Genomic DNA, 8327 nt, shown 5'->3' on the forward strand with positions numbered 1-8327 from the left:
GATTTGGCAATCTATGGCCTTGATCATTCAGACGTTAGATCCCTTGGCACCATTACACACCAAAACCTGTTAACTTGACATTTTGATGTAGTTCCAGCTTGAGTAATCCGTTTTTCTTTCCCTAAATTCCCACTGAAGTTTAAGCTAGACAGACGAGTTTTTCAGCCCTAGACTAAAATATGTGCTTGTCTAAAGCTTCAAGTGTTTGTTATTCTGAGTGTCCTTAAATTTGTCTAACATTACTGGATGCCTTGAATTTTTGTCTAATCCTTTAAAACAGCAGGGCATCAGGAACTGATATTTTTTTAAGCATAAATGGAAAGAATAAGAGGTCTTTTTTTTTTTTTACATCTGATAGTCTCAAATTTTTTTCTCATCTTTTTAAAATTAAAACATTAGTTATTTTTAAGTTTATATTTTTACATAAAATTGATATTATATACTGATGCAGGAGTCATACTTTCTTCCAAAAGTTCTTACTGTTGCCAATATGTAATTTGCATTCCAAAAACTATTAGAAAATCAACAGATATTATAAACCTGTTTTTCTCTGTGTTTTTAAGATCTTTATTATTCTTCCTCTGAGAGTATCACAAGACCACCAAACTTTTGCGGATGTCTTCCTAAGGCGTATCTCTTCAATTTTAACATGCAAAGAATCACTTGGGTGTATTTTTTTAAATGCACATTTTTTGATATACTACAAATATATGGAATCAATCTCTAAAATGGAGATCTAAAAATCTGCATATTTAACAAGTTTTTTAGGTGATCTGCTACTGGAACTGAAAAATATTGCCCTCAACAGTTTAGTGAGAGTTGTAAGTACTGTAATAGGAAAGAACCTTGAAAATAGCAGTAATGATATAAAATTAAACCCATATTCTGGCATTTTGAGTAGTTAAAAATGATATTCTATGTCAACAGTTCTCAACCATTCTTCCACAATAGAATCAACTGGGGAAATGTCAAAATTCCCTATGTCAAAAAAAATACCCCAGATCAATTAAATCAGCATTCCATTCAGGCTTAAGGTGTTAAGGGTACCTTGGTGATTCCAATGTGAGGCCAAGATAAGACCCATTGCTCTGTACAGATTTATATGCATGAAAAGAATCTTGAGCCAGGTGCAGTGGCACACCCCTGTAATCCCAGCGGCTCAGAGATGGGAGGATCTCGAGTTCAAAGCCTGCCTCAGCAAAAGCAAGGTGCTAAGTAACTCATTGAGACCCTGTCTCTAAGTAAAATATAAAATAGGGTTGGGGATGTGGCTCAGTGATTGAGTGCCCCTGACTTCAATCCCTGGAACCCACCACCAAAAATTAATAAATAAATAAATCTTGAGGGATTTTTTTTTTTTCCAGTCATAAATATTTGGAACAAAGAACTTACAGAGAGCAGGAATTTAAAACTCATTTATTCGTACAATTGTATTGTTTTAAAGGATGTTCTTGGATGTCAGAGCAAAGAATCCTCACTTTTGTCCTCCATAAATGTACCACTACTGAAAACAGAAAATAGTTTTCAAAACGGGAGGGTGCAGTCATTTGTGAATGCACAGTACCTAAAATCTGCAGATGGCATAGCTAACAAATAAATCAATTAAAGAATGCAAAGTGTGAACAGCAACAACAACATAATTGTGAATTAAAAGCATGCAAACTTTAACTGTAAGCTGACTCTTACAGTGGGCAAATTTTATAGGCAGAGGGAATGAAGGGGATCATTGCGTGGTCTTCCATTCATAACACATTCAGGGCATTCCAGAAGTCTAGTGAAACCAAAAGGAAGATTACATTTTTCTGTTCCTGGTCCCAGGCTGAACATGGCCATATTTTGTTTTAGAAGTATACCTAACCTGGACTTATAATTTACTCATTGAACAGGCATTTAATGATTACTTACAGATTCCAGGCGGTAAGCTAGGAACTGGGCAGACCAAGATGGTAACCTTCACTCATGGTTATGGAATATAAGCCAGAAAACAGCACTTTGTGAACACAGGCTCTAGGTTTTGGGACTTTACATTCACAAATCAGGTGCTCATCAAGCAACCCAAAGAACCGATGAACTGCTTTTATTTCATTGAAACTTAGGTTTTCATGGTGTCTGTGGACTAGGTAACAGCTCAAGTTAGAGGTCTCCTGTCCAATGGAACATCATACAAAATATTCTCTGGTTAAAAAGTTATAGTTGTATTTGCCCAAACCTGTAACAATCTAACTTAGGATAAAGATCCAGGAAGGCAATGCTATAAAAAATGTTCCACTCCGGAACATGAGAATATAGCACGTCCTTAATTGCAATAAGGTGAGGGAAAATAGTTTTCAAAACAGATTTGGGGGGAAGGTGCAGTCATTTGTGAATGTGCCGTACCTAAAATCTGCAGATGGCATAGCTAACAAATAAATCAATTAAAGAATGCAAAGTGTGAACAGCAACATAAATGTGAATTAAAACCATACAAACTTCAAGTTATGTATGAAGTAAGTATTTTAACCACTGGCACTAAAATTTTAAATTGAATTCTCTGATGAAACAGAAAGCTGGCATAATTGCCTGAGTAAAGGGTGGTTTGAGAATTACAGCTGGTGGGGGAGAAAATAAATGTGTCTCTGTGCTTTGAATAGACAGTAAAAGCATGACAGATGAATAGAAAGGGCTTGCCAAGGTACCAACAATAGTCCAGGTGAGAAATAACTACAGCATAAAACACCGTCTCCATGGCAGAACCTGAATTAGGTAGTAGCAAGATTTTCTCCCATGATGCCCATCTTGGTGGATTCCTATGTGTGGCTTATTCTTGACAAGCCCTACAAGGTTGTAGCTCTGCAGACTCTTGGCCTGATGAGGTCAGAGTTTGTGGTAGTTCCTGAAACTGCTAGCTTCTGCTTTGAGCATTTTTTTTCCCCTGGACCTACAAAAGAATTTGGTAATAAGTATTTCATACCAGTATCAGGTTATTTCTTTACTTGTTCAAAATACTTCCTGTATTTGTGGGGGTGGGGAGAGGATCCGGTTGAGGGTGGGGAGAGATGCCATGTGATACGGTGTGGATATGAAGTGTCTTACAAAAGCTCATGTGTGAGACAACGCAAGAATTTTCAGAGGTTAAATGATTGGGTTATGAGAGCCTTGGCCTATTCAGTGCCTTAGTCCATTAATATAGATTAATCAGGTGGTAACTGCAGACAGGCAGGGTGTGGCTGGAGGAGGTGACCCACCTGGGGTGTGTGACTTTGGGGTTGATATTTTGTCCCTGGTAAGTGGAGCTCTCTCTCTCTGCTTCCTGATGGCCATATTCCTTCTAATAGTTCCTGTCAGGTCTTTTAGTCACAGCGACACAAAGCTGATTACAGAGCCATGTCAGTTCACAGAGGGGTCTTGCCCTCTCCCACAGCTGAGCCCTGAGGAGTGGGTCAGAGTGTGGGCTTTAGACTTAAATATGTACCTGTATCCCAGTCCTGTTGCTTGCCAACCCTCCCTTGGGCAAAATTTTCAACTTGCTTATGCCTCAATTTTCTTCTGTAAAAGGAACAAATAGTATGTTTTCACCAGGTTTTGTTTTCAAGTAGTTCCAATAAAAGCTTATATTGGCAAGAACTAAATACTTAAAATATACCTATGCCTTAGCTAATGGGCAACTCCATCTCGGGCAGGGATGAGAGGAGACAAGGGTTTAGCAGTGTCCCTTCACTGAGAACAGGGGGATCTGCAGATGTCACATAGCATTAGTCCTACGTGGGTAAAAAGAAAAGATCTTAAAAAATATATCCATTCTCATGTATTTGCCTCCCTGCAACTGCCTACCCAAGGCAGCCCCAGGTTGCTCATGTTCACGGTGGAAAGTCAAAAACTCAGTGCGATCACCACGGCCACTTCCCTGTCAACAGAGCCCTAACTCTCCACCCCACTCCAACCTTGGCTCCCCTCTGTTTCATTCGTTCACTTTTGTCTCCAGTCTCTGACTCTGTCCCTCTTTCATTCCAATGTGTTTTCTAGACATTTCTCCCTTCCACACACCCAGGATCTGCACTGGTGGCCTCTCAGGATGCCCCACTCTCGCCTGTCAGTCACACACGTTGACACACCCAGCTCTGGCTTGGTCTCTTCCTCAATGTGATGCCCTGTTGCCTCTTCCACCTGCCTGAATCCTTAACCATCCTTCAGGGTTCACCTCAGACTCAATCGCTGCCCTTGAGATGAGTCCATGGTGATCCCCCCATCCCTGCTCACTGGGGACTCAACATCCCCAGCCCTCTGCTTTGTGTGCCAGTGTCACGTGTTTGTGGTTGATCTGCCCAGGCACATGGCAAACTCCCCACGGTCAGGATTAATTCTCCCTCTTTCCCCACTCAGTGCAATGCTATGGCCATCATAAATGACCAGCTAATAGTGGCAGAGCTTGCTTGATTCAAAATTCATTTTAGTTTGTAAATTCTCATAGATTAGAAAATAATCTTTTCATTTTGTACTTTCCATTTTGCCTCAAGCAAAATCACATTTGATGCAATAAATGATATTATTGAAGTCACAATAATTTATGTATTAGTGAATACACTTATATGTTAATTAATATATTCTATTTGGCAACATAAAACAAAATATTAGAATAAGCTTGTACATTATGATATCAAAAGTTCAGACTCAGACTTTAGAAGATGGAAAGACCAATTCTGCTCTTGGATAGGCAGAGTTGACATTATCAAAATGGCCATACTACCAAAATCTTTATACAAATTTAATGCAATTCCTATTAAAATTCCAATGGCATTATTCATAGAACTAGAAAAAGCAATCATGAAATTTATTTGGAAAAATAAGAGGCCCAGAATAGCAAAAGCAATCCTTAGCAAGAAGAGTAAAGTGGAAGGTATCACAATACCAGAAATTAAACTATACTACAGAGCCATGTCAACAAAAACAACATGGCACCAAACAGACACACAGACCAATGGTACAGAATAGAAGACACAGAGGCAAACCCACATAAATACAGTTACTACATACTATACAAAAGGACCAAAAACATTCACTAGATAAAGGGTAGCCTATTCAACAAATGGTGCTGGGAAAATTGGAAATCCATATGTAATAAAATGAAATTAAACCCCTATCTCTTACCCTGCACAAAACTCAATTCAAAGTGGATCAAAGACTGAGGCACTAGAATGAGACCCTGTGCCTAACAGAAGACAAAGCAGGCTCAAATCTTCATCATGTTAGCTTAGGATCTGACTTCTTTAACAAGACTCCTAAAATGCAAGAAGTAAAATCCAGAATCAATAAATGGGACAAAAACTTCTTCTCAGCAAAAGGAACAATAACATGAAAAGAGAACCTACAGAATAGGAGAAAATCTTTACCACATGCACCTCAGATAGAGCATTAATCTCCAGAATATATAAAGAACTCAAAAAGCTTACCACCAAAACAAACAACAAACAAAAAAACAAATATTTATTAATAAATGGGCTATGAAAATGAACAGAGACTTCACAGAAGAAGAAACACAACTGATCAACAAATATATGAAAATATTCAATATCTGTAGCAATTAAAGAAATGCAAATCAAAACTACTCTAAGCTTTCCTCTCACTCCAGTCAGAATGGCAATGATCAAAAATATAAGCAACAATAAGTGTTTGCAAGGATGTGGGAGAAAAGGTAAACTCATATATTGCTGGCAGAACTGCAAGTTGGTACAACCACTCTGGAAATTGGTATGGAGATTCCTCAGAAAACTTGGAGTGGAATTACCATTTGACCCAGCTATCCCACTCCTCAGTTTACACCAAAGGACTTAAAAACAGCATACTACAGTGATACAGCCACGTCAATGTTTATAGCAACTCAATTCATGATAGCTAAACTATAGAACCAGCCTAGATGCCCTTCAACAGATGAATGGATAAAGAAAATGTGGTATATATACATAATGGAATGTTACTCAGCCTTAAAGAGGAATGAAATGAAGGCATTTGGGTAAATGGATGGAGTTGAAGAATATCATGCTAAGTGAAATACGCCAATCCCAAAGAACCTAAGGCCAAATGTTTTCTCTGATATGCAGATGCTAATTCACAATAAGGTGGGGGGGGGCTAGGGAAAAATAGAGTTATTTTGGATCTAGGCGGAGGGGAGTGAAGGGAGGGGAGGGGTTGTGGGGGGACAAAGGATAGAAGAATGCATCTGACATTATTACCCCATATGCACATATGACTATGCAACTAGTGTGATTCTACATCAGGTACAACCAGAAGAATGAGAAATTATATTCCATTTATGTATGATGTGTCAAAGTGCATTCTATTGTTACGTATAACTAATTAGAACAAATTTTTTTAAAGTTCAGCCTCATAGATTGAGACCTCACTATGAAGAGGTAGTGTGTAGAATAATACCTGATGTATATTAAGTCATTCAACCAGGAAAACAAGTACATAAGATGTTATGATTCCCTTTTACAGATCAAGAACGCTAAGCACATGCTAGAAAAAAAAAAAAAAAAAAAACAGAGGACTGAAAGCAAGAAATAGTTGCCTGAGAAGAGTCGTGGATAATCAATAAAAATAACGGATTTTAGGTGCCAGGTCCTATACTATATATAAAAACTAATTTAATCTGCACAACTTCCTGAACAGAGCTACATTATTGTTCCCACAGCCAGGAAATGAAAGTCCAGAGAGAGGTTCAAGCTCTTGCCCCAGGCCACACAGTTAGAACAGATTAACTGGACTCACATTTTCATCACTCTGGCTGCAGAATCCCCATTCTTAACGGTACAACTAACTGCAGGAGTCAACAGGGTGGTTTTAACCTAGCTGAAAACGTGTGGCCTTACTGTCTCAATTCCTCTGGAAGACTTGGATTCTTCAGACCTTGAACTCCTCCCAGGAATCACCTGAACCCTTGCCCTAAATAAATAATAAATTACCTGGGACATTTGAATTGCCTTGGCATGGGCCTGGTTCTGAGACAGGCTTGGCAAGTGTTAAGTGCTGGTCATCACCCCCTCCATTGTCCCTGCAGCACAGCTACTTGACCTGCATGGCCGAGGACACATGGATGGTATCCTGCTGGATTTTGGGGGGTCTTATCTCCAAGAGGGGAATTTGGAACAACTGATCATCTTTTCTCCCTCTACAGCATTGGAAAGAACTTTTTGAACAGGCCTTAAATAGGAGATACCTGAAAACAGAGCTAACATATGGTCCTTTAATATTTTCTACCCTCAGAAATCTCCCCTTCCCCCTCCCCCTCTGTCACAGGCCAGATTTGATAATATAACACAAAAGTAGGATGAGCAACTGCACTTCCAGCCAGGAGGTAGAGTGTCTTCAGAAAGGGAGAACTTCCAGCAGGAATGAGCCAATGAGGACTGGACAGTTGCAAGGGGAGATGGACAAGCCACACCTCAAGCCACACCTCATTCACAGTGGATGAAGTTTTCTGAACATCAACAAGAAGAGAGAATTTCCTGGCACAAAAACAGTCCCTAACGCATAATAGGCACTCAATAAATATTTGTTGAATGAATAAGTGATCCATAAAGAGATTTCAGAGTATTTATGGAAATAATCTATTTATTGACTTCTGTGCCATGTGATTTATATTTATCACCTCACCTAAAACTTAAAGACGCTGCTGTGAGGTAGGTTTTATTAAAACACCCTCATTTTACAAATGAGGAAACCGAGGTTAAATAACTTGCCCTTGGGACTTGAAACTACTCTGAGAGCTAGAAGATTCAAATTCACATCACTGTTGTCATAACATTTATGCTCATGCAGAGTATATTCCACTGCCACTGTTCAAGGAGGCTTTGCTTGACTGGGTGTGCTCTGGAATGTTCTAGAAATAAGTACTGAGTGTCTACCTCTAAGAGTTAACACTATTTGTGAGAGCTAAATTTTGGGTGATATTTTGGTTCTGCATTTGTGGGATGTCACTGTCACAGGCCCTCCACCTGCCTGGTCAGTGTGTGCACTGAACTGCCTCCCTGGTCTATCCCAGCACCACGGCCACTTTCACCAAAGAGATTGGTCTCTGCACCTTGGAGTGTAATATTGCAACACGATAGACAAGAGGAAAGCCTAGACATTGTCGGATCCACCCTCCTGAACATTTCCCAGGGAGGCAGGGCCGTTTTGCACACTTTGCTGAGAAGGAGGGAGGACTCAGGAGTACTTCACGCAGCACTTCAGCCGCAGAGGCAGAGCCATGGCTACTTTCTTCCCTTTTGGAAACCAAAGAGACCAGTGCCTTCTGAATTCCACTTGAAGACAGAGAGGAGGCTGCCAGGGCCATTGTTGTCCTGACAATG

The sequence above is a fragment of the Callospermophilus lateralis genome, chromosome 16 (assembly GCF_048772815.1).
Source record: "Callospermophilus lateralis isolate mCalLat2 chromosome 16, mCalLat2.hap1, whole genome shotgun sequence".
In the NCBI taxonomy this organism is placed as follows: Eukaryota; Metazoa; Chordata; class Mammalia; order Rodentia; family Sciuridae; genus Callospermophilus; species Callospermophilus lateralis.